Source organism: Triticum aestivum, chromosome 1B, assembly GCF_018294505.1.
Source record: "Triticum aestivum cultivar Chinese Spring chromosome 1B, IWGSC CS RefSeq v2.1, whole genome shotgun sequence".
NCBI classification, from domain to species: Eukaryota; Viridiplantae; Streptophyta; class Magnoliopsida; order Poales; family Poaceae; genus Triticum; species Triticum aestivum.
The window spans coordinates 34,156,018-34,183,725 of NC_057795.1; the positions used below are offsets into that span (position 1 = coordinate 34,156,018).

Genomic DNA, 27,708 nt, shown 5'->3' on the forward strand with positions numbered 1-27,708 from the left:
CTAGACAGAAACGGGAACATTATCGTGCTCAATCACGCCCTCCAGTTGACTATGCTTCTGTAGCCCAATACCTCTTCTTACCTGTACCTGTGTACATATCTGCACAAGCTCATGAGTAATGAATGCCTTACTTATCATAGCATTCCTTTTTTTTCTGTTATCAGGAAATTCTTTTCCGCTCTTCCACAAGAATATGTCCTGCTCAAGGGAGATCCACTTTGTATTGCTAAAATAAAATCTGAGAATGATGAACGTAATTTTTATTTGGAAAAAAAACATAAAGTTGAGCTGTGGCAGGGGTTTCGCGGCAATGCTCATGATTTGGAAATTTTGTTTAATGCAATCTGCACGTTGATAATGTAGGTATGGGATGCGCACGTAGAAGGTTTTACCCAAGTTAGGGCCACCAGTTCTAGTGGTAACACTATTGTTGGATGTTTTTTCTCGTATGAACGATATGGTTATGGCATGTATCTCTTGATCTTGTAAGTCTTGTCCAGATTCTATCCTGGCTTCGTCTTATGTAGAGGGGACGGAATTTGTCCAAAAGACACATTGCCGCTACATTCGACTGGATGGGACTTGTGGGGATGCCGCGCTGCGCCTCGATTACCATGTGTGACGTGTGTTGATTATCAGTTGATGTCGCAATTTGCTGGCACACGTGGTGGACGATTCCTGTCCAGTTTGAAAGTGGGTTTTGATTTCACATGATAGTGCATTTGCGAGGCCAAGATGGCTATTGCAAAATTTTTAGTGCAATATTATGTAAAGACACAAAGGCAATGATTTTCTTCTAATTTGTATTTCCGGCCAAGGATGAGGGAGATTGTCTACCAATGAGACAGTGAAACCTATGGTGTACACATACAGATGTTCCGAGATGGTGTCCAAGCATACGTCAGTCGTACACAAGCTCCCTCCATCGTGTTCCCAAATGCTATGGGTCGTTCAGATTTAGAAGAACATACTGAAGCTTGGAGGAAGGTCGTAGAAACTCCAAGAAGCTAGCAAACTATTTTTAAGACTCTACTAGTTTATCCAGGAGAATATGAACAGATATGGTCAAAGATCTGCCATCTCAAGCTACTTTCCTTTCCCTATACCTCCCATGTCTAGTGGATTGAAATGAATATTCCCCTTGTGAAAACAAATCTCATTCTCGAGGCCCTTGATCCCCTGATTCACTCCTTCAGGTTGCACTTCTCCAAGAGCAGACCCCAGACTGTTGAGCAGGGTGTGCAATGTCTTGTGGCTAACTCAATTAATGGGCATGATCCCTCACCATCCATTCTTGTTTTATTTCTCCCCTCCCACTTATATCGTGATTCAAGAAGGGGATTAGAGAAAGCAAGTAGTAGATAGGCTTGAGTCACACGAGGGAAGTAGAGATGGATCTGAAGGTGAGTGGGGATAAATTTAGTGGTAAAGGAGGAAAGTGTATATCAGATGTGGAAATTATATATCATGAGAAGGTGTCTCAACTTGAACTACCATGTGAAGCGACTAGAAGAATAAAGGAGAGAAGGATAGGTAGAATTCAACGCTTCGGAAGGTGTGAAGAAGCTAATTAAACATGCAGGACCAGAGGATAAGGGGGGGTCATGGTGAGTGGATGAGGTTAAATGTTGAAGCAATATCTTTCACATGACCATGCATACAAACCCAATTCTCGCACATGGACATAGTACTATTCTATCTAGTATGGTGTTCAATCCTATCTATGAGCAACATAAAAAAAACTACAAATACTTCACCTGGCTCCTCGGTTTTATTTGGTTTTCACATCAACCACACGACTGCTCGCGGTGTTTTGCATATAGTTCGGCAAAAAAGGTCCTTCAGATGGCTCAGCTAACTTCTTGGTTGATCATAGATTGTTGTCGATGAACAGACAAAGCCCTTTCCTGCCTTTGTACAACATGAACCATTGCCCAATCTGTTGCCGGGTGATCCGACCTACCTACTGGAGGGTAGGTAGACTTAATTCCAAGTTTGAATTATTAATTATTAATTCAAACTGGTTATTACCAGATCTACCTACTGTAGAAGTTAGATCAAAATGTTACAGGCCTTTACATTGATTGACTTGTTGATTCAGGTACCGAATGCTCTCTTTTGCTGATCCCACCGGTAAAAGAACCGCATGGGTATCACTCATAAATTGTCTCTACATGCTGCTATTGGGGTTAATTGCATATAACTGTAAGTAGTAATCATGCATATAGGTTCTCTAATTTCCTTTACTTGTAATAAACTTGAGATGTTACTCATGGAACTAACTGATGCTTAATCTATAGGGGGTCTAACATCTGAATGGTTTAGTTTCGAGGCATCGCTTCTAACAACGGGCCTTACCATTGGAGCCTTGTCATTTGTACTAGATCCTACTCACAAAAGTGCAAGAAGAATGTTTCATGGTTGATACGTACAAACCCGATGAACGAGTTCACGCCCGAGGGTCGCCCGATCTTCACGTCGTAGGATCGAATCGAGGAGGATAACTAGCTGCAAGCAGCCGGAATAACTAGCTTTATACCTGCCAAGGTTGGATGCAACCAGTACGCTGGGAATGGCTGACCGAAGGTACAAGAGCTTCAATCCGCTATCCGAACAATTGCAGAACCATAAACCGGGACTAACCCACACAAAATGACCGTAACCGTAGAGCACAAATTAGGGGGAACCAGAGGCTCCTTCTCACGAATTCGGATGAACTCACAAGAGAAAAGGTAGCAATGATCTCTAAGATCTTTGTAGCAGTCTTGCTGCATAAGCTTGTAGCTGAATGGTTTGACAAAAAGTTTCTAAATGGATGGGGGGAGATGGGGTTTTATAGCATGGACAACTCCCCTTAGCTAGGTGTGAAAAGAATTCCAAAGCAAGCATCTTTGCATGGCTTCCTTGGGGAAATAAGCGGTCAACTTTGGCAGTTGTTGAAGAGCTTCTCTGGAATTCGCGAAGCCTTGACAGCCTGGACACCTTCCACGATAATGACTAGAGATTTTGACTCACAACTCCATATGATACGGGTTTTTTTGCATTGGAAAGTAAATTTGATGAAGCTTCTGGTGATATACTTCTATGGCTCCGTCTCTCAACCAAATGGGTGTGACACAACAAAACATCAGAGGTAAAACCTGACATCATCAACTTCATTTGAAACTTGTTTTCTCCAAACTTGTTTCTCCAAACGGGTTGCTTCAAGAGTTCTTAGGTTGTTGGATTTCTTCCATGCAATACCTAAGTTCAACCAACAACAATGGGGATGAAATCATAGTTGTGTCATCAAGGTTACAAGATAAACTTAAGTTAGCGTTCACCTGGTCACTTATTAGTTTGACGCGACTTCTTGTGATTGGGCCCATAATTGTTGGATACTTGTCGATGGTTGTGGTACTTCCTGTTTTAATGGCTGGGCTTATATTGCACTGGCTACCTAATTAACAGAACGAGCATCATACTAGTGAGATTGCTGGGGTTCTTTGTGGTGCTGATGTTGAGCTGTGGGACGACGAAGAAAGGGATAGGAAATGCTACACTTACGGACTGTTTTGGCATGGAAGAAGTTACAGACTGAAGTGTAAATCTATGGTTGGTTAGTGGTGGGCCCCTCAACGGAACTCAAGGGGGAGAGATAAATAAGGAGCAGACATGTTAACCCGTAACCTCTCTCCCCTGGCGTATGCCTTGTAAGTGTAGGATATTGGAAAGAGCTACGCAGAAAAAGGAACACTCACGTGCTCAGTCTCGCCCTCTAGTTGCCTATGCTTCTGTAGCCCCATTCCCCCCTCTTACCTGTACCTGTCTACATATCTCCACAAGCTCATGAGTTGTGAAACTTTTAATATCCCAATATTCCTTCGTTTTTTGTCTGTTATCAGGAAATTCTTTTGAGCTCTCGAGAAGAATTTTCCGTACTCAAAGGAAATCCTTTTTGTATTGTTAAAATAAATGCTGAGAATGATGAATGCAACTTTTATTTGGAAAAACATAAAGTTGTGATGTCGCGGGGATTTCGTGGCAATGCTCATGATTTGGGAATTTTGTGAACGCAATGTGCATGTGTATAATCTAGGTATGAGATGCAAGATAATCTAGGTATGGTAAGCACATGTAGGAGGTTTTACCCAAGTTAGGGCTATCTATTCTAGTGGTAAGTTGGTAACACAGTATTGTTGGATGTTTTCTCCGATATGAACAATGTAGGAGATTCTATCTTGGCTTCGTCTTATGTAGAGGGAATACAACAGCCGCATTGCCGCTACAGTCAACTGGACGGTACACATGGGGATGCCACGCCGCACCTCGATTACCATGTGTGACGTGTGTATTATCAGTTGATGGCGCAATTGGCTGCCACACGGTGGACGATCTCATGTCCAGTTTGAAAGTTGGTTTTGATTTCCCACAATAGTAGAGTTGCGAGGCCAAGATGGTATTGCAGAATTTTGAGTGAAGACAATGATTTTCCAACTTATATTTCCATTAAAGGATGAGGGAGATTGTCTACCAATGAGACGATGAAACCTATGGTGTGCGCATACATGTGTCCCTAGATGGTCTGTAGTCCAAGCATACATTGGCCATAGACAAGCTCCATCGTCTGTGTTCCCAGATGTTATGGATTGTTTAGATTTAGCGTAAGAGCATGAAGACGATCCAGAGGAGCCAGTAGAAACTCCAAGAAGTTAGCAGACTATTTTTAAGACTCTACTAGTTGATGTAGGAGAATGTGAAGAGACATGAAAGGAATTTGTCAAAGATTTCCATTTCAAGCTACTCTTCCCTTCCCTATGCCTCCCATGTCTAGTGGCTTGAAATGGATTCCCCTTGTGATGAAACAAAATCTCATTTTGAGGCCCTTGATCCCCTGATTCACTCCTTCAGGTTGCACTCCGCGAAGAGTAGACCCCAGGCTGTTGAGCATGGTGTGTAGTGCCTTGTGGCTAGCTCAATGGGCATGCTCCCTCACCATCCGTTCTTGTTTACTTTCTCCCATCCCACTTATATCATGATTCAAGAAGGGGAATAGAGGAGGCAAGTAGTAGATAGGCTTGAGTCACATGAGGGAAGTAGATATGGATCTGATGGTTAGTGGGGATAAATTTAGTGGTAGAGGAGAGTATATATCACAGGAAAATGTGGCTGCATGCATCATTATGATGCAGAGGCCGAGGGTACGCCTCCATTTCCAAAAAAAAAATATCACAGGAAAATGTGGCAATTATATATCACGAGAAAATGTCGCAACTTGAACTACCATGTGAATCAATTGGAAGAAGAAAGGAGAGAAGGATTGGTAGAATGCAACAGTTTAGAGGGTGTGAAGAACCTATAAATAGGCAGGACTGGACGATAAGGATTAAGGGGGTCATGAGGAGTGGATTTGAGTTAAAATGTTGAAGCAGTATATTTCACATGACCATGTATATAAGCCCAATTCTCACACATGGGCATATTACTCTTCTATCTAGTTTGATATTATATTTCATAAACACTCAACCAACATCAATAAACCTGATGGACAGTGGTGGAGCTAGGCAAAAGGTTCAGGAGGGGCTAAAGGCAAATCATTAAAATCTGATGGGGCCAACAACTATTTTTCTCTAAATCTATGCCTCCTCATAAAGATGTCTTCACAAATATTTCAAAGTTGGGGGGGGGTGATGGATCCATCTCTTAGCAATTTTACAACTTGGGGCAGACAGGTGATGATTTAGCTGAAGGCACTCTCCAATACTCTTTTGTGGTCTTCCTTTTTTTCTGCGTATTGAAGGGATCCTTACAAGGGTGACATTACAAAAATGCATTACCAAGTGAGCACACCTTCTTACTTCAGTTTCCCTTTATCCTCCACGGGATCTGATTTAATTGCAGGATGTTGACCAAGTGGGGATGACGAATTCCATTATGATGAGGGCAAGGTTCTAATGTGATCAATGTTGGTTTCTCGAATTCTGATTAATCGAGATGTTCAACAAGAATTGTAACTTTTAAATAAATTTGATGCTAGCAGCCATGATTATCTATGTGATTTGGTACCTGAAATAGAAGATGAAAATGAATGAGTGTGCATTTGTCTCAAGATTCGCTCATGTATGGTGTCCTTGCAATATTCGTTTCTTGCTAAAATATAGGAGAAATTCAGAAAATTCTTATGTCGGTTAATATGATTTTGACGTGTGTTTGGAAATAAACCATGTATTCCTTGTTGAACCATTTAATGTGTGATCATCTTTACCTCTCAGTTTCCATTGATCTACATTTATCTACCCTATTTTCGTAACAAACATGTACTTTCCGTTTGGTTTATATCTTTGAGATTCCTTTTCATCACCTAATACATTTTGTTGTTCAGCATTACTTCATTTACTATTCTAAGCGACTGTAACACATGCCTTAATTTATGTTCTATTGTTATGTGAGGAATTCCTAGCATAGGCATATCATGGTTCGTATTTTTTAAGCAAGCAACTAAATATTCTTACACGATTATTTGTTTTAATCATTCAGCTAGGTTTTTGGCTTGTTGATGGTCCTTACCGCCTATGTAGGTACTAATTGCGACAACATGATTCTTTGTTTCACTAACTGTCGCGGCTCGGTGTTTGCATGGCACTATCCAAATTTGTTATCTTTTTACAAATCCTTATTTTATAAATAATTGTAGTCGGTTCGATTAAATATAATGGTATGTTGGTTTTAGTTTTTTTCTTTCAACTATCCTTCTTTACATTAGATTTGCTATCTTCTACTCCCTCCGTTCCAAATTACTTGACCCATATTTATCTAGATACGGATGTATATAGACACTAAACAAGTATATATACATCCGTATTTAGACAAATTCAACTCAACTAATTTGGAACGGAGGGAGTACGAATTACTGTAGCTGTCAAATATTTTTGGTCTGTATTTTAGATTCAATTGCAAGCTCAAGGGATAGAAGATATGAATATTGTTGTTCCGCATGCCAATGAAACTTTCTGTTTTGCTACCTGCGACTTGTTGGTGTTAATTCAGCTACAACTTACTAACAAATTCATTTATATGGCGTCATTACTCGTGATCTGCCTTTGGAGAATGCTACTTGGCTGTTTGTTCCTGACCACAACTTCTTGCTGATGAGGCTCTTCCTAGAATGGACTGTTGCAACAGGCTGATAGCTCCCCTTTCAGTTACTAAAAAACCTCTACTGAGGCACTTATGGCCAGCCACCTCTTATTAACGGACATTGTTGCTTGATCCATTTGTAGTTTTAAATTAATGATTGCTGCTCACAAATAGTTTAGAGGTTGATTAGACATTGTTTATCTTTGCATTCGTATTTACAATATAATAACAACATCCAGCTAATTGTCTATTTCCAGAGCGACACATCCTCAGTCTAATTGTCACTTTATCTGTAGTCTATTGTGTTTCAGTTGTAAAACAAATTCAGATATGCACTCAAAATTCAGCCTCACGCATCAAAGATGATGTAGGCCCAGTTGCTCTTGGTGCCTTTCTGTCCATTTTTTAGAAAAGAGGCTTTGCTCACAACTGAAAAACGGCACGGCAATGCGCGCGTCACCTTCTAGTCTCAGTCTATATACATCCTACATGCATAGTTAGTTTCTTTTCCCGGTAATTCTCATTCCTATCACACTAGTAGCTTATAGAGGAGAAGAAGAAGGAATAGAGGAGAAGAAGAAAAAATAGAATTTTTTTTTTCTATTTTTTCTTCTTCTACTCTATTTTTCTTCTTCTTCTTCTTCTTCTTCTCTTTTTTTATTTTTCTCCACTTTTCTTCTTCTTCTTCTTCTTTTTATCGGAAACGAGGGTGTCGAGGATCGCCGAGGGGTCGAGGGTCGGGAACTAGGCTAGAGGGTCGTGAGGGTCACAGAGGGGTCGAAGGTCGTCGAGGCCGGTCGAGGGTCAAGGGTTTGAGGGTCGAGGGTTCGAGGGTTCTAGGGTTCGAGGGTCGAGGGTTTGAGGGTTCTAAGGTTGGAGGGTCGAGGGTTCGAGGATTGTCGAGGGACCGAGGGTTTGAGGGTCGAGGGTCATCGAGGGGTCGAGGGTTCTAGTGTCGAGGGTTCGAGGGTTCTCGGGTCGAGGGTTCGAGGGTTCTAGGGTTCGAGGGTTGAGGGTTCGAGGGTTGAGGGTTCGAGGGCCGTCGAGGGGCCGAGGGTTCGAGGGTCATCGAGGGGTCGAGGGTTCGAGGATTCTAGGGTTGATGGTCGAGGGTTCGAGGGTTCTAGGGTTCGAGGGTCGTCGAGGAGCCGATGGTTCGAGGGTCGAGGGTCATCGAGGGGTCGAGAGGTTGCCTAGTGTCAAAGTATTGAAGAAACCCATGGCTTCATCATTAGCCGGAAGTAACCGGGGCATGATGGCACGAAGTTCGCCAAAGATATTCTAGAACGGAGTCCCGGATAGGATAATCCGCCTTTTGGTACAAATTTCAGCAAAGTCCTTCCAAATAGAGATATTCGAATGCTCTTGTTGTACTTTGTACCAAAAAGCGAAATATCCTATCTGGGATTCCGTTCTAGAATAACTTTGGAGAACTTCGTACCATCATGCGCCTGTTACTTTTGCCTAATGATGAAGACATGGTTTTGTTGAATCCTTTGACACTAGACCATAGAAGCGCTGCCGAGGCCACCCAAATTTACCAAGTTAAAAGAGCATTGTTGTTGAGGCCACCCCGAACCCTTGAAGCGTTGCCGAGGTCACCCCAAACCCTAGAGAAGCATTGAGGCCACTAATTAATATAATTCCTTGTTGTGATTAGCTATAGCTAGGTCTACGTTTGCCACTAATATATCCATCTGCCCTATTTGTATAATAATTGCCATGTTGTAATATTTGCAGAAACTATGGAGCACAGTCGAGACGAGGAAGCAGAACAGGTGTTGGGGGACATAATCGCAGCCGGAGGTGATGACATGTCATATATCAACGAAACCGATGGTCTCGAAGCAGAGGGTGAAGCAGGCTACGGTTATCGAACAACGGAGGAGGAAGGACATGATTATGATGGCTTGATACGTCTCCAATGTATCTATAATTTTTTATTGTTCCATGCTATTATATTACCTGTTTTGGATGTTTATGGGCTTTATTTTATACATTATTATCATTTTTGGGACTAACCTACTAACCGGAGGCCCAGCCCGTATTGCTTTTTTTTGTCTATTTCAGTATTTCGAAGGAAAGGAATATCAAACGGAGTCCAAACGGAATAAAACCTTCAAAAGCGTTATTTTTGGAACGAATGTGATCCAGAGGACTTGGAGTGCAAGTTAAGAAGCAGTCGAGGCGGCCATGAGAGGGTAGGGCGCGCCCCCCCTATAGGGCGCACCCCATGTCTCGTGGGCCCCTCAGGAGTCCACCGACATACTTCTCCTACATACCCCAAAAACATCCAAGGAGCAACCAAAACACAATTTCCTCCACCGTAACCTTCTGTATCCGCGAGATCCCATCTTGGAGCCGTCGCTGGAGTTCTGCCAGAGGGGGATTCCACAACGAAGGGCTTCTACATCAACACAATAGCCCTTCCGATGTGTTGTGAGTAGTTTACCACAGACCTTCGGGTCCATAGTTATTAGCTAGTTGGCTTCTTCTCTCTTTTTGGATCTCAATAGAATGTTCTCCCCCTCTCTTGTGGAGATCTATTCGATGTAATCTCTTTTTGCGGTGTGTTTGTCGAGATCCGATGAATTGTGGGTTTATGATCAGATTTATCTATGTATAATAATTGAATCTTCTCTGAATTCTTTTATATGATTGAGTTATCTTTGCAAGTCTCTTCGAATTATGGGTTTGGTTTGGCCTACTAGATTGATCTTTCTTGCCATGGGAGAAGTGCTTAGCTTTGGGTTCAATCTTGTGGTGTTCTTACCCAGTGACAGAAAGGGTTTCAAGACACGTATTGTATTGTTTCCATCGAGGATAAAAAGATGGGATTTATATCATCTTGCTTGAGTTTAACCCTCTATATCAAGTCATCTTGCTTAATGCGTTACTCTGTTCTTATGAACTTAATACTCTAGATGCATGTTGGATAGCAGTCGATGTGTGGAGCAATAGTAGTAGATGCAGGCAGGAGTCAGTCTACTTGTTCCAGACGTGATGCCTATATACATGATCATGCCTAGATAACGTCATAATTATTCGCTTTTCTATCAATTGCTCGACAGTAATTTGTTCACCCACCGTAATACTTATGCTCTTGAGAGAAGCCACTAGTGAAACCTATGACCCCTGGGTCTATCTCTTATCATATTTGCTTCCAATCTACCTTTATTTGCATCTTCATTTTCTGCATCTATATTATAAAATATCAAAAATATATTTATCTTATCATATTATCTCTATCAGATCTCACTTTCGCAAGTGGCCGTGAAGGGATTGACAACCCCTTTGTCGCGTTGGTTGCGAGTTGTTTGTTTGTTTGTGTAGGTTCGTGCGACTTGTTGAGAAGCCTCCTACTGGATTGATACCTTGGTTCTCAAAAACTGAGGGAAATACTTACGCTACTGTGCTGCATCACCCTTTCCTCTTCAAGGAAAACCAACGCAATCTCAAGACGTAGCAAGAAGGATTTCTGGCGCCGTTGCCGGGGAGGTCTTCGCTCAAGTCAAGACATACCAAGTACCCATCACAAACTCATCTCCCTCGCATTTACATTATTTTCCATTTGCCTCTCTTTTCCTCTCCCCCACTTCACCCTTGCCGTTTTATTCGCCCTCTCTTTCCCAATCTCCTCTCTTTTCCGTTTGCCGTTTTCTGTTTGCTTGTGTGTTGGATTACTTGTTGCCATGGCACAAGATAATACCAAATTGTGTGATTTCTCGAATACCAATAATAATGATTTCCTTAGTACTCCGATTGCTCCTCTTAATGATGTTGAGTCTTGTGAAATCAATACCGCTTTGCTGAATCTTGTTATGAAAGATCAATTTGCCGGCCTTCCTAGTGAAGATGCCGCTACTCATCTAAACAACTTTGTTGATTTGTGTGACACGCAAAAGAAGAAAGATACGGATAATGATATTGTTAAATTGAAGCTATTTCCGTTTTCACTTAGAGATCGTGCTAAAGTTTGGTTTTCATCTTTGCCTAAAAATAGTATTGATTCTTGGAACAAGTGCAAAGATGCTTTTATCTCTAAGTATTTTCCCCTCGCTAAGATCATCACTCTTAGGAATGATATTATGAATTTTAAACAACTTGATCATGAGCATGTTGCCCAATCTTAGGAAAGAATGAAATTGATGATTCACAATTGCCCTACTCATGGTTTGAATTTGTGGATGATCATACAAAAATTTTATGCTGGTTTGAACTTTCCTTCTAGAAATCTTTTAGATTCGGCCGCTGGAGGCACATTTATGGAAATCACTTTAGGAGATGCTACCAAACTTCTTGATAATATTATGGCTAATTATTCTCAATGGCAGACCGAACGATCTACTAGTAAAAAAGTGCATGCTATAGAAGAAATCAATGTTTTGAGTCGAAAGATGGATGAGCTTATGCGATTGTTTTCCACTAAGAGTTCTTCTATTGATCCCAATGATATGCCTTTATCTACCTTGATTAAGAATAATAATGAATCTATGGATGTGAGATTTGTTGGTAGGAATAATTTTGGAAACAATGCTTATAAAGGAAACTTTAATTCTAGACCGTTCCCTAGAAATTCCTCTAATAATTATGGTAATTCCTACAATAATTCTTATGGTAATTTTAATAAGATGCCCTCTGATTTTGAGAATAGCGTGAAAGAATTTATGATTTCTCAAAAGAATTTTAATGCTTTGCTTGAAGAAAAATTGCTCAAAGTTGATGATTTGGCTAGGAACGTTGATAGACTTTCACTTGATGTTGAGTCTCTCAAAGCAATGAGAATTTCCATTGATGAGTGCAAGGAAAGAACCGCTAGATTGCGTGCTAAGAAAGATAGCTTTATAAAAGCGTGTTCTTCTAGTTTCCATGAAAATAATGATGAAGATCTTAAAGTTATTGATGTGTCCCCTATTAGATCTTTGTTTTGTAATATGAATCTTGAAAATAATGGGACTGGAGATGAGTCAACTTTATTTAGAAGGCGTCCTAAGAATTCGGAGTTTTTAGATCTTGACGCTAAATTTGGTAAAAGTGGGATTGGAGAGGTCATGACTTTAAATAGTATTGAACCCACTATCTCGGATTTCAAGGAATTTGATTATGATAATTGTTCTTTAGAGAGTTTTATTTCCTTGTTGCAATCCGTTGTTAACTCTCCACATTCTTATAGTCAAAATAAAGCTTTTACCAAACATATCATTGATGCCTTGATGCAATCTTTTGATGAAAAACTTAATTTGGAAGTTTCTATACCTAGAAAACTTAATGATGAGCGGGAACCTACTATAAAGATTAAAATTAAAGATCATGAGTGTTTTGCTTTGTGTGATTTGGGTGCTAGTGTTTCCACGATTCCGAAAACTTTATGTGATATTCTAGGTTTCCATGATCTTGATGATTGCTCTTTAAATTTGCACCTTGCGGATTCCACCATTAAAAAACCAATAGGAAGGATCAATGATGTCCTTATTGTTGCAAATAGAAATTTGGTGCCCGTTGATTTTATCGTTCTTGATGTAGATTGCAATCTTTCTTGCGTTATTATTCTTGGTAGACCTTTCCTTAGAATGATTGGTGCGACTATTGATATGAAGGAAGGGAATATTAGATTCCAATTTTCATTAAAGAAAGGCATGGAGCACTTTCCAAGAAATAAAGTCAAATTACCTTATGAATCTATCATGCGGGCTACTTATCAATCAAGTGCCAAAGATGGCACTACTTAGATCTATCTTCGCTTTTATGCCTAGCTAGGGGCGTTAAACGATAGCGCTAGTTGGGAGGCAACCCAATTTTCTTTATGTTTTTTGTTTTTGTTCCTGTTTAGTGTTAAATCTTGCATCTACTTTCTCTTTATATGTGTTTTCATGTTTTATTTAGTGTTTGTGCCAATTAGAACCTATAGGATAACCTATGACATGAGTTGATTTGATTCTGCTGAAAAACAGAAACTTTTCGCTCACGAGAAAAAATTCAATAAATCACAGGAATGATCCTTCGCATTGATTCTTTTTGCTGCTGCTCAATAAACAATTTTTTAGGACTTCCTATTTTGTTAGGATTTTTAAGGTTCCAGAAGTTTGCGTTAGTTACAGATTGCTACAGACTGTTCTGTTTTTGCAGATTCTATTTTTCATGTATTGTTTGCTTATTTCGATGCATGTATGGCTAGTATGTAAGGGTATGAACCATAGAGAACTTGGAATACAGTAGGTTTAACACAAAAATAAATAAAGAATGAGTTCATTACAGTACCTTATGTGGTGGTTTTGTTTTCTTTCACTAACTGAGCTTATAAGATTTCCTGTTGAGTTTTGTGTTGTGAAGTTTTCATGTTTTGGGTAAAGCTTTTATGGACTATGGAATAAAGGGTGGCAAAAGCCTAAGCTTGGGGATGCCCAAGGCACCCCAATATATTCAAGGATGGCCAAAAGCCTAAGCTTGGGGATGCCCAAGGCACCCCAAGATATTCAAGGATGGCCAAAAGCCTAAGCTTGGGGATGCCCCGGGAAGGCATCCCCTCTTTCATCTTCGTTCATCGGTACCTTTATTTGGAGCTATATTTTTATTCGCCACATGATATGTGTTTTGCTTGGAGCATCGTGTATTATATTAATATTTGCTTGTTAGTTTACCACAATCATCCTTGCTGTAACACACCTTTTGGGAGAAGCCTATTTGATTAGAATTTGCTAGAATACTCTATGTGCTTCGCTTATATCTTTTGAGCTTAATAGTTTTTGCTCTAGTACTTCACTTATATCTTTTAGAGCATGGCGGTGGATTTAATTTTGAAGAAATTGCTAGTCTCTCATGCTTCACTTATATTATTTTGAAAGTCTCTTAGAACAACATGGTATTTGCTTTGGTTATGAATTTGGTCCTAGAATGATGAGCATCAAGTTGGGTATAATAAAAACTATCATAGAAAGTGAATTGGATGCTAGGATCAATTTGATGCTTGCTAATTGTTCTGAGATATAAAGGTAGTAATGTTAGGGTCATGCTAGTGGATAATTATGAAGTTGAGAAGTAATGTTGTTGAAGTTGGCAAGTCACGTAGCATGCACGTATGTTAAAAGTTGTGTGACAAATTTGTTGCTTGAGGTGCTCTTTTGAGTGTCTTCCTTGTGAGTGGCAGTCGGGGACGAGCGATGGAATTTTTTCCTACCAATCTATCCCTCTTGGGGCATGCGTAGTAGTATTGCTTCAAGGGCTAAGTAGATTTTTGCAATAAGTATATGAGTTCTTTATGACTAATGTGAGTCCATGGATATACGCACACTCATCCTTCCACTTAGCTGGCCTCTATTTTACCACGCAATTTTTGCTGGTAGCATAAACCCATTATTTACCTTCCTCAAAACAGCCACCATACCTACCTATTATGGCATTTCCATAGCCATTCCGAGATATATTGTCATGCAACTTTCCACCGTTCCGTTGATTATGACACGTTTCATCATTGTCATATTGCTCTTTGCATGATCATGTAGTTGACATAGTATCTGTGGCAAGGCCACCTTCATAATTTTCATACATGTCACTCTTGATTCATTGCATATCCCGGTGCACCGCCGGAGGCATTCATATAGAGTCATATTTTGTTCTAGCTTCGACTTGTAATTCTTGAGTTGTAAATCCATAAAAGTGTGATTATATTCATTATTAGAGCATTGTCCCAGTGAGGAAAGGATGATGAAGACTATCCCCCACAAGTCAGGATGGGACTTTGTACTTTATAAAAATAAAAGAGGCCAAATAAGCCCACCAAAAAGAAAAAAAAGAAAAAAGAAAGAAAAAAAGGAAAGAAAGAAAAAACGGGAAAAGAAAAAGAAAAAAATAAATGAGAGAAAATGAGAGAAGGGACAATTGCTACTATCTATTTTTCCACACTTGTGCTTCAAAAATAGCACCATGATCTTCATGATAGAGAGTCTCATATGTTGTCACTTTCATATACTAGTGGGAATTTTTCATTATAGAACTTGGCTTGTATATTCAAATGATGGGCTTCCTCAAAATGCCCTAGGTCTTCGTGAGCAAGCAAGTTGGATGCACACCCACTTAGTTTCTTTTGTTGAGCTTTCATATATTTATAGCTCTAGTGCATCCGTTGCATGGCAATCCCTACTCACTCAAATTGATATCTATTGATGGGCATCTCCATAGGCTGTTGATACGCCTAGTTGATGTGAGACTATCTTCTCCCAGTTTTTGTCCTCACAACCACCACATTAGACCACCATAGTGCTATGTCCATGGGTTGCGCTCATGTATTGTGTAAGAGTTGAAAAGCTGAAGCGCGTTAAAAAGTATGAACCAATTGCTCGGCTCGTCATCGGGGTTGTGCATGATGGGAGTATTTTGTGTAATGAAAATGAAGCATGGTCTAACTATATGATTTTATAGGGATAAGCTTTCTTTGGCCATGTTATTTTGATAGGACATGATTATTTGTTAGTATGCTTTGAAGCATTATTATTTTTATGTTTTATAAGCTTTTATCTTGAGTCATATGGATCTGAACATTTGTGCTACATTAAAGAAAATTACATTGAGAACTATGCTAGGTAGCATTCCACATCAAAAATTCTGTTCTATCATTTACCTACTCGAGGACGAGCAGGAATTAAGCTTGGGGATGCTTGATACGTCTCCAACGTATCTATTATTTTTTATTGTTCCATGCTATTATATTACCTGTTTTGGATGTTTATGGGCTTTATTTTATACATTATTATCATTTTTGGGACTAACCTAGTAACCGGAGGCCCAACCCGTATTGTTGTTTTTTTGTCTATTTCAGTATTTCAAAGGAAAGGAATATCAAACGGAGTCCAAATGGAATAAAACCTTCGGAAGCGTGATTTTTGAAATGAACGCGATCCAGAGGACTTGGAGTGCAAGTCAAGAAGCAGTCGAGGTGTCCACGAGAGGGTAGGCCCCCCCTATAGGGCGCACCCCCTGTCTCGTGGGCCCCTCAGGCGTCCACCGACGTACTTCTTCCTCCAACGTAACCTTCTGTATCCGCGAGATCCCATCTTGGAGCCGTCGCCGGCATTCTGCCGGAGGGGGATTCCACCATGGAGGGCTTCTACATCAACACCATATATAGCCCTTCCGATGAGTTGTGAGTAGTTTACCACAGACCTTCGGGTCCATAGTTATTAGCTAGTTGGCTTCTTCTCTCTTTTTGGATCTCAATACAATGTTCTCCCCCTCTCTTGTGGAGATCTATTCGATGTAACCTCTTTTTGCGGTGTGTTTGTCGAGATCCGATGAATTGTGGGTTTATGATCAGATTTATCTATGGATAATAATTGAATCTTCTCCGAATTCTTTTATATGATTGAGTTATCTTTGCAAGTCTCTTCGAATTATCGGTTTGGTTTGGCCTACTAGATTGATCTTTCTTGCCATGGGAGAAGTGCTTAGCTTTGGGTTCAATCTTGCGGTGTTCCTACCCAGTGACAGAAAGGGTTGCAAGACACGTATTGTATTGTTGCCATCGAGGATAAAAAGATGGGATTTATATCATATTGCTTGAGTTTAACCCTCTACATCATGTCATCTTGCTTAATGCGTTACTCTGTTCTTATGAACTTAATACTCTAGATGCATGCTGGATAGCAGTCGATGTGTGGAGTAATAGTAGTAGATGCAGGCAGGAGTCAGTCTATTTGTTGCGGACGTGATGCCTATATACATGATCATGCCTAGATAACGTCATAATTATTCGCTTTTCTATCAATTGCTCGACAATAATTTGTTCACCCACCATAATACTTATGCTCTTGAGAGAAGCCACTAGTGAAACCTATGGCCCCCGGGTATATCTCTTATCATATTTGCTTCCATTCTACTTTTATTTGCATCTTTATTTTCTGCATCTATATTATAAAATACCAAAAATATATTTATCTTACCATATTATCTCTATCAGATCTCACTTTCGCGAGTGGCCGTGAAGGGATTGACAACCCCTTTGTCGCATTGGTTGTGAGTTGTTTGTTTGTTTGTGTAGGTTCGTGGGACTTGTTGAAAAGCCTCCTACTGGATTGATACCTTGGTTCTCAAAAACTGAGGGAAATACTTACACTACTGTGCTTCATCACCCTTTCCTCTTCAAGGAAAACCAACGCAAGCTCAAGACGTAGCATGGCTCCAGTGACCGAATGCGGGTGCAAGAAGGAGACCGTGATGACGGCTCCGGTAACCGAACAGAGTCCGGCCAGGTATATATATTAATTAAGCCTGTGCTGACTAGCTAATTGATGCATTCATTGTTTTGGTATCTACACATATTAACTCTCGTCTTTCTTCTTTTTTCTAGCCCTCCAGATCGAGTACAACTTCGGTAAAGAGACGAGGCCCGAAGAAAAAGTTGTGCTCGGATGAAAGGTTCACGATCACAGCAATCGCGTGCGATGGCCAACCGATTGAACCCCTTCGGATCAGGGACGTTTTTACTGCTCAGTGCGGGGTTCTTGTTAGGGACATTATCCTGAAGCATCGAGCTATGGAATCGGCCTAAGAAGGAAGAGCTTCAAGTTTATTTTGTCGAAGATAGACAGAAAGAGGATCTTTGGAAAGCGCTGAAGGTAAATTTCACCCTACCGGAAGAGGAGAATCCGGAGAATCCAGTTATAGAGCCATTGATCAAGTCCTGTGCTCTCAAGAAGATGGCAGATCTATTCAGGAGGTGGAAGAATGAGCTAAAAGCAAAGTTTGTCGACAAAGAAAAGACACCAGAATTCATCAGTCGGTATGAGAAGCTCAAAGATCAATGGGACACCTTTGTGGCCAACAATACATCGGAGAGGAGTAAGAAGATGTCAGCAACAAACAAGATAAATGCTGCGAAGAAGGAGCATCACCATCGCACGGGGTCAGGTGGCTACCTCAAAGCCCGGCCGTTGTGGGCCAAGGCTGAGAACGACCTGCTTGATAAAGGGGTCGAACCAAAGACATTGAACTGGCCAGACCGTTCAAGGACTTGGTTCTTCGGGGTTGGCAGAACCTTGGACACTATAACAGGGAAGTGCGTTTGGACAAGCGAGCAACTACAAATACCCGTCACGATGCTTCATGACTATATCGCCGCTGCGCAGGACGGGAGGTTCGTTACACACAAAGAGAAGGACGAGCTCACAATGGCCCTCAGTAATCCTGAGCACCCTGGATGGACATGAGGCACGCCAAGATCCGTTCCATGGAAGGCTGGGTTTCTAGATGCAGACCGTTACAAATGCCAAGAGAGGAGGAGGAAAGTGGAGCAGAGCGAAGTACATGAGCTGCACGCAAGGGTACGGAAGCTAGAGGACCAAGAAGCAGTTCGAAGCAAGTGACCTACCGAAGCTACCCCGCCATCTCAGCAGAGAAGCAACGTGGCTTCCACCGAGCTGCTTCAGTTGGAGCCTGTCTTCACGGCTCCTGCTAGCAACCCCGTGGATGCTATCACGGAGTCTCAACATTGCCACCTTATGATGCAATGGCAGAACTACAAAGTGAAGGCAGCTGTCGGCTCTGTTCGACCTCCTGAACCCGGCGCAACGTTTCACTGTCGTCCAATTCCAGAATGATATAATAGGGTGGTGGTGGACGAAATAACGGAGGGATTTGAGGAGCTCGTGCTTGACCACCCTACCGGTGAAGGGGAGCCTAGGCTGGGTTCTGCACTGAAGACTCCATGCCTATGGCGGAAGGAGCTCATCAACCTTCCTAACTAGACGCCTCCGCCTCCTCCTCCGCCTGCTCCTTCGACGAGTGATCAGGGCACTCCGCCTCCTTCTCCGCTTGCGCCGGCGCGCCCGACCAGCCAGCCTCCTCCTTCTCTGCCTCGTCAGCAAGGGCGGAAGAGACCTGCCACCGCTCCGGCTGCTCTGGCGCATCGTAGTCCTTCTCCTCCGACTCGTAAGCAACGAAATAAGACAGCTGTAGCCGCTCGGCCTACTCCGGTGTCTAGCACTACATCCAGAGGCGGGAGGTAATACAGATTCAGTCCATCTCTCAAGACTCCAGAGAAGTTACCATACGAGATGACCGAACAAGAAAATGCAGATATCTGTCAATCCCAAGTGAAGGACTACTTTGAAATGCAAAGAGATAAAAGACATCCACCTCCGGAGGAGAAGATAGATCCGGTGAAAGTGAAGCGCACTTTGGATGCCCTACAGCAACCACCACCATATCCCCCACAAACCAACTATGAGTGCATTACTAAAAGGACATATAAGCAAGCGAAGCGGTCGGGAAGTACTTGTAGTGACAAAAGGTTACAAGAGCGAAGAAGTGGGAAAAAAATTCCCCAGCACGGCGAACAAGCGAACCAATCGTGACCCCGCTCAAGGTGTCTAGCAATATTGTTGCTAATCATCCGGGGATTTTGCCCGGTACCAATCCTGCAGATTACATGCACGACGACGATGCACATTTTGAGATAATGAAGGTGGACGAATTCAAATATGAGTACGGGAGGCCTCTCGTCGAAGATGGAACTACTCTAACAACGATGATGCGAAGATTCCATGATTGGTACATGGAAACCTGTAGAAAGTCTGGGGAGATAAAAATCGATACTTTGACGCTGAAAGTTAAAGAGGATCAGCACGACCTCCTTGGAATTGAGCAGTTGTCTGTTCCATTTGAGGAGTTCTTCTAGTTTTTCAATCAAAAGGCCCTCTATAAATTAACAGTCACTTGCTACTGTCTGTAAATACTACTTCTGTCATTAAGTTTCTATATATATCTCAGCTCTTTCATTGCATGTATACATAATTATCCTCACTATATTATGCAGATTGAAGATCGTGGAATGCAGAAAAGCTGAAATGTATGATATTGGGTTCATTAACACAAATCTCATAGATGAATATACGGTTACATTTCATCCCAAAGAAACCGAGGACAACTTGCAACGATTGTTGGTAATAAATCAAAACAAAGATACAATACTCTTTCCTTACAACTCCAAGTGAGTGTTACTGTCTTGTGCATATTCGATTTCCATTAGTTATTACTCGAGGTTATAGTAATTAATCTAATTGATGAGTTATGCATGCGTGCGCAGGTTTCACTATATTCTCTAGAGATTAAGCCTGAGCACGGACTAGTAAATGTCTTAGACGCAAGACGAAAAGATACCGAGGACTATGCAGACATGTCTAAAATGCTCGACAAGTAAGTTGAATCGGTCATTATCGCACCATATCGGCAACTTTGTTCATTTCATGATATCAAGTAATTGTTTTCTTTGTCTCGCAGGGTTCGGAAAGTATTCACCGCACAAGTTTCAGGAATGTCGCGGGATCTGCGATCGAAATACCCGAAAGTAAGTACTACCAGCTAGCTAGTTCCGCGCATCTCGCATTGATTCTAGCTACTTTCATCAATGCCATTTATAATGCTTAATTATCAGTTTTATTGACCTCTATTTCTCGTAAAGTGCTTGTGGCAGGAAGCCGGGATTAATTACTGTGGATACTACGTCTGCGAGTTCGTCTACAACGCGACAGCCAAGAATAGGTGGGGCTACTCTAAAAGACAATATGAAGTGCGTAAGCAAAAATAGTCACAAGTTTATTTTATTACCATCATTTCTATTCAGTTTCATTCATATATATGTATTGATCCCCTTCTTGGAATTAGATATGGCAGATGCGGGATGAACTCCTACCACAAGATTGCATGCGAGCAATTAAAGAGGAATTGGCTGGATTCTTTCTTGACCACGTCATCAATAAAGCCGGGAGAATAACACCATGCATGTGGAAGTTGAGTTAATACGTCATAAATAATAGCTAGTAGCGTCGGTAAGATATAAGAAAAATTGTTGTTCGATCAATCTCTCGGAGAAGGAGAGGTCGATCACTTCTGTCTGTATATGTTCATGACGATCTTCCGTACTTAATAGTTTCCTTCATTTGCTTACTAGCTAGCTACCATGTCGAGTCCTCTCTATACGTAGCGTCGACCCAAGCACAGAGATAAGAGAGGACACTTCTCTTATTAGCTAGCTAACACAATCTATGAAACCCCTAAATTAACCCTTCAAAATCCCCCAACCCCCCCCCCTCCGCCCTTTCAGAAAAAAACAAAAAACCCAGCCCCTGAACTACTGACGCGTGGAAGCCTTTTGGTCCTGGTTGGTGGCACCAACCGGGACATAAGGCCCCCCTGCCTGGGTAAGCGGCAACGGCCACGCGGAGCCCCATCTGTCCCAGTTCCTGGGCGAACCAGGACTAAACGTATAGGGCTTAAGTAACGGCACTTTAGTCCCGGTTCGGGAACCGGGACAATGGCCCTTTTTCTAGTAGTGATACTTGGTAATGGGTGGAAGGCTCAGCCTTTTACCTGGTGTTTTGTTCCACTCATGCCGCCCTAGTTTCCATCATACCGGTGTTATGTTCCTTGATTTTGCGTTCCTAACATGGTTGGGGTTTATGGGCCCCCTTGACAGTTCGCTTTGAATAAAACTCCTCCAACAAGGCCCAAAATTGGTTTTACCATTTTCCCAACCTAATAACTAAACATGATAATAAATTTGACGCATATGAAGGTAGTGCTACCCGAGGTTCATTATTCAACATAATATAGGGGGGCCTGATGAACCACAAGTATAGCGGATCTATCATAGTCCTTTCGATAAGTAAGAGTGTCGAACCCAATGAGGAGCAGAAGGAAATGACAAGCGGTTTTCAGTAAGGTATTCTCTGCAAGCACTGAAATTGTAGGTAACAGATAGTTTTGCGATAAGATAATTTGTAACGAGTAACAAGCAATGAAAGTAAATAAAGTGCAGCAAGGTAGCCCAATCCTTTTTGTAGCAAAGCACAAGCCTGGACAATTTCTTATAATGAGAAAAGCGCTCCTGAGGACACATGGGAATTATCTTCAAGCTTGTTTTCATCACACTCATATGATTCACGTTCGGTACTTTGATAGTTTGATATGTGGGTGGACCAGTGCTTGGGTACTGCCCTTACTTGGACAAGCATCCCACTTATGATTAACCTCTATTGCAAGCATCCGCAACTACAAAAGAAGTATTAAGGTAAACCTAACCATAGCATGAAACATATGGATCCAAATCAGCCCCTTACGAAGCAACGCATAAACTAGGGTTTAAGCTTCTGTCACTCTAGCAACCCATCATCTACTTATTACTTCCCAATGCCTTCCTCTAGGCCCAAATAATGGTGAAGTGTCATGTAGTCGATGTTCACATAACACCACTAGAGGAGGGACAAAATATATCTCATCAAAATATCGAACGAATACCAAATTCACATAACTACTAATAGCAAGACTTCACCCACGTCCTCAGGAACAAACGTAACTACTCACAAAGCATATTCATGTTCATAATCAGAGGGGTATTAATATGCATTAATGATCTGAACATATGATCTTCCAACGAATAAACCAACTAGCATCAACTACAAGGAGTAATCAACAATACTAGCAACCCACATGTACTAATTTATGGTTTTGGTACAAGATTGGATACAAGAGATGAACTAGGGTTTGTAGAGGAGATTGTGATGGTGAATATGTTGATGGGGATTGACCCCCTCCTGATGAGAGGATCGTTGGTGATGATGATGTGATGATTTCCCCCTCCCGGAGGGAAGTTTCCCCGGCAGAACAGCTCCGCCGGAGCCCTAGATTGGTTCCGCCAAGTTTCCGCCTCGTGGCAGCGGAGTTTCGTCCCATAAGCTTGCTTATAGTTTTTTTCTAGGATAAGAGATTTCATATAGCAGAAGATGGACACTGGAGGGCCACCAGGGGGCCCAGGAGACAGGGGGCGCGCCCAGTAGGGAGGGGCACCCTCCTGGCCAGGGTGTGGGCCCCCTCTAGTACTTTCTTTGCCCAATAATTCTTATTAAATCCAAAAATGACTTTCGTGGAGTTGCAGGTCTTTTGGAGCTGTGCAGAATAGGTTTCCAATATTTGCTCCTTTTCCAGCCAGAATCCCAACTGCCGCATCCTCCCTCTTCATGATAAACGTTGTAAAATAAGAGAGAATAGCCATAAGTATAGTGACATAATGTGTAATAACAGCCCATAATGCAATAAATATTGATATAAAAGCATGATGCAAAATGGACGTATGAACTCCCCCAAGCTTAGACCTCGCTTGTCCTCAAGCAGAAGCTGAAATCGAAAAATATGTCTACATGTTTAGATATAAAGGTGTCGATAAAAATAAAATACGGACATGAGGGCATCATGATCATTCTTATAACAACAACATATATAGATTTTGTCAAATGATTTCTTATGCTCAAGTAACAATCTATTCACCATGTCAAGTATGGAACATAAACTTCATTGGGAACTAACAAACTATAATCTCAGTCATTGAAGCAATAGCAATTTATCATAACATCAGAAAGAGTCAAGAATAGGGCTTTTCAGCAAGTCCACATACTCAACTATCATATAGTCTTCTACAATTGCTAACACTCACGCAATACTTATGGTTATGGAGTTTTAATCGAACACTGAGAAATATAGGGGCTTATAGTGTTGCCTCCCAATGTATTCACCTTAAGGGTAGTGTCAACAATAACATCTCATGCTAACGAACATCCAATTGGATATATGTATCAGGATCTTTCCAACACGATGTGCTTGCCAAAGGATAAAATGAAAAAGGGAAAGGTGGAGATCACCTTGACTCTTGCATAAAGTAAAAGACATAAAGTAAAAGATAGGCCCTTCGTAGAGGGAAGCAGAGGTTGTCATGCGCTTTTAGGGTTGGATACACAAAATCTTAATGCAAAAGAACATCACTTTATATTGCCACTTGTATATGGACCTTTATTATACAGTCCGTCGCTTTTATTGCTTCCATAACAAGATCGTATAAAGCTTATTTTCTCCGCACTAATAAGTCATGCATATTTAGAGAGCAATTTTAATTGCCTGCACCGATGACAACTTACTTGAAGGATCTTACTTAATCCATATGTAGATATGGTGGACTCTCATGGCAAAACTAGGTTTAAGGATATTTGGAAGCACAAGTAGTATCTCTACTTGGTGCAAGGAATTCTGGCTAGCATGAGAGGGAAAGGCAAGCTCAACATGTTGGGAAGATCAATGACAATATATTTTAACTGGGATGTGAGAAAACATAAACCATTACGTTGTCTTCCTTTTCCAACATCAACTCTTTAGCATGTCATACTTAATGAGTGCTCGCAATCATAAAACATGTCCAAGATAGTATATTTATATGTGAAAACCTCTCTTTCTTTATTACTTCCTATTAATTGCAACGATGACCAAAACTATGTTTGCCAACTCTCAACAACTTTTAAGCCTCATACTTTCTATGTGTGAAGTCATTACTATCCATAAGATCAATATGAACTCTTTTACTTCTTTTTATTTTCTTAAGATCATGGCAAGATAGCAAAGCCCTTGACTCAACACTAATATTTATTATAGATAGCTCACGGACTCGATTACATAAAGAGATCACAAAGAAAAACTCAAAACTAATTCATACCAAAACTTTAATCTACTAGATCAAGATATTGTCAAAAGGATCGAACTAAGAAAAACTATAAAGATAGGAGTGTGATGGTGATGCGATACCGGGGCATCTCCCCCAAGCTTGGCAGTTGCCAAGGGGAGTGCCCATACCCATGTGATTATGTATCCTTCTTCAGAGTTGGTGTTGTGATCTTCTTGGCGATGATTCCCCTCAGGAGACGATTCTCCTCCTCGAGCTTATTGACTTGTTGCTTGAGGTTCATACTTTCCTTGCGGAGCTTGCCTGTTATGGCTAAAGCTCCTTTTATCCAAGCGTGCTGCATAGCTTCTGGAGAACAAGTGACACTCTTTTTCATATTTTCATAAGAAAGAAATTTAACGTTGGAAGGGATGACCGAATTTGGAACAGACGAGCTCTGTAGTGCCCCCATTATGAATCCTGCTTGGAAGCGGGAGGTGACTTCTTGATCTTCCTCCATGGCATCTATCCTTTTCAAGTCGGCCTCCATCTCATCCTCTGTTGATGGTCCAAAGTGATAAGCATCGCTATTTGCTCCTGGACCTGGTGTCGGGTGAGACACCCGACTCTCCCCAACTAACTCTTGAGAAGACATCTTGCTCTAAATCTGTAACAAGAATAACTCGAAACAAAAACAGAGGATTTTTGCATGATACGGTGGTCAAAACCTTCGGGAGATTATATAATGAATTTTTACAGACCAAAAGAAGTAACGTGCAAGAAAACGGAGTCCGGGAGGCACACAAGGTGTCCACGAGATAGGGGCGCGCCCAGTAGGGGGGGGCGCCCTCCACCCTCGTGGAGGCCTTGTGTCCTTCCCGGACTACTTCTTGCTTTCCAAAATTCTTACATATTCCAAAACTGAGAGAAATTGTCATTAGAATTGTTTTGGAGTCAGTTTACTTACCGTACCACACACCTATTCCTTTTCGGAGTCTGAAACATTCTGGAAAGTGTCCCTTATATATTCCTCCGGGGTTACGGTCTCAATAATATTAGTTTCAACATTGATAGGATTACCTGAGATATAGTGTTTGATTCTCTGACCGTTCACCACCCTCGGACTTGTGCCTTCGAAGTTGTTGATTTTTATGGCACCGGAACGATAGACCTCCTCGATAACGTAAGGACCTTCCCATTTAGATAGAAGTTTTCCTGCAAAAATCTTAAACGAGAGTTGAATAGCAACACATAATCACCTACGTTAAACTCATGCTTTTGTATCCTTTTGTCATGCCATCTTTTAACTTTTTCTTTAAACAACTTGGCATTCTCATAAGCTTGGGTTCTCCATTCAGCTAATGTCAAATAACCTCTTCTCACCGGCAAGTTTGAAATCATAGTTGAGCTCTTTAATGGCCCAATATGCCTTATGTTCAAGTTCAAGAGGTAAGTGACATGCTTTTCGATAAACCATCTTATACGGAGACATACCCATAGGATTTTTATATGCAGTTCTATAGGCCCATAATGCATCATCAAGTTTCTTGGACCAATTCTTTCTAGACGAATTAATAGTCTTTCATAAAATTAATTTGAGCTCTCTATTGCTCAACTCTATTTGACCAGTAGACTGTGGGTGATAAGGGATGCAATTCTATGATTAACATCATACTTAGCAAGCATTTTACGGAAAGCACCATGAATAAAATGTGAACCACCATTAGTCATGAGATATCTAGGGACTCCAAACCTCGGAAAAATAACTTCTTTAATCATCTTAATAGAGGTGTTATGATCAACACTACTAGTTGGAATAGCTTCTACCCACTTAGTAACGTAATCAACAACAACTAAAAAATGTGTATATCCATTAGAGGCAGGAAAAGGTCCCATATAATCAAAGCCCCGAACATCAAATGGTTCAATAACAAGAGAATAATTCATAGGCATTTCTTGACGTCTACTAATATTACCAATTCTTTGAAATTCATCACAAGACAAGACAAACTTACGAGCATCTTTGAAGAGAGTAGGCCAATAAAAACCGGATTGCAATACCTTATGTGTAGTTCTGTCTCCAGCGTGGTGTCCTCCATATGATTCAGAATGACACTTGCATAGGATCTGTTCCTATTCATGCTCAGGTACACAACGTCTAATAACACCATCTACTCCTTTATAAAGGTGTGGGTCATCCCAGAAGTAATGTCTTAAATCATAAAAGAACTTTTTCTTTTGCTGGTATGTGAAAGTAGGTGGTATAAATTTAGCAAGAATGTAATTAGCATAATCAGCATACCAAGGAGCAGTACGAGAAGCATCAATGACCGCTAATTGTTCATCAGGAAAGCTATCATCAATAGGTAGTGGGTCATCAAGAACATTCTCTAACCTATAGAAGTTGTCTGTAACGGGATTCTCAGCTCCCTTTCTATCAATAATATGCAAATCAAATTCTTGAAGCAAGAGAACCCATCTAATAAGTCTAGGTTTAGCATCTTTCTTTTCCATAAGATATTTAATAGCCGCATGATCAATGTGAATAGTAACTTTAGAATCAACAATGTAAGGTCTGAACTTATCACAAGCAAATACAACTGCTAAGAATTCTTTTTCAGTAGTAGCATAATTCTCTGGGCAGTATCAAGAGTCTTACTAGCGTATTGAATAACATTTAATTAATTATCAACTCTCTACCCTAGAACAACACCTACAACATAATCACTAGCATCACACATAATTTTAAAGGGTAAATTCCAATCAGGTGGCTGAACAATAGGTGCAGTGATCAAAGCTTTCTTAAGTGTTTCAAATGCTTCTACATAATCATCATCAAAGCCAAAAGGAATATCTTTTTGCAATAAATTAGTCAGAGGCCTAGAGATTTTAGAAAAGTCCTTAATGAACCTCCTATAAAAACCGGCATGACCAAGGAAACTTCTTATAGCTTCAATGTCCTTGGGACATTGCATCTTTTCAATAGCATCAACTTTAGCTTTATCAACTTCAATACCTCTTTTAGAAATTTTATGCCCCAAGACAATGCCTTCATTAACCATAAAGTGACACTTTTCCCATTTCAGGACGAGACTAGTGTCTTCACATCTCTGCAAAACTCG

At 40.9% G+C, this 27,708-nt stretch overlaps 1 pseudogene; it reads left to right on the forward strand.

Annotated features, from left to right (window-relative positions):
* The first annotated feature begins 1,391 nt into the window (after positions 1-1,391).
* Positions 1,392-3,839, forward strand: LOC123076449 (protoheme IX farnesyltransferase, mitochondrial-like; annotated as a pseudogene).
* The last annotated feature ends 23,869 nt before the right edge of the window (positions 3,840-27,708 follow it).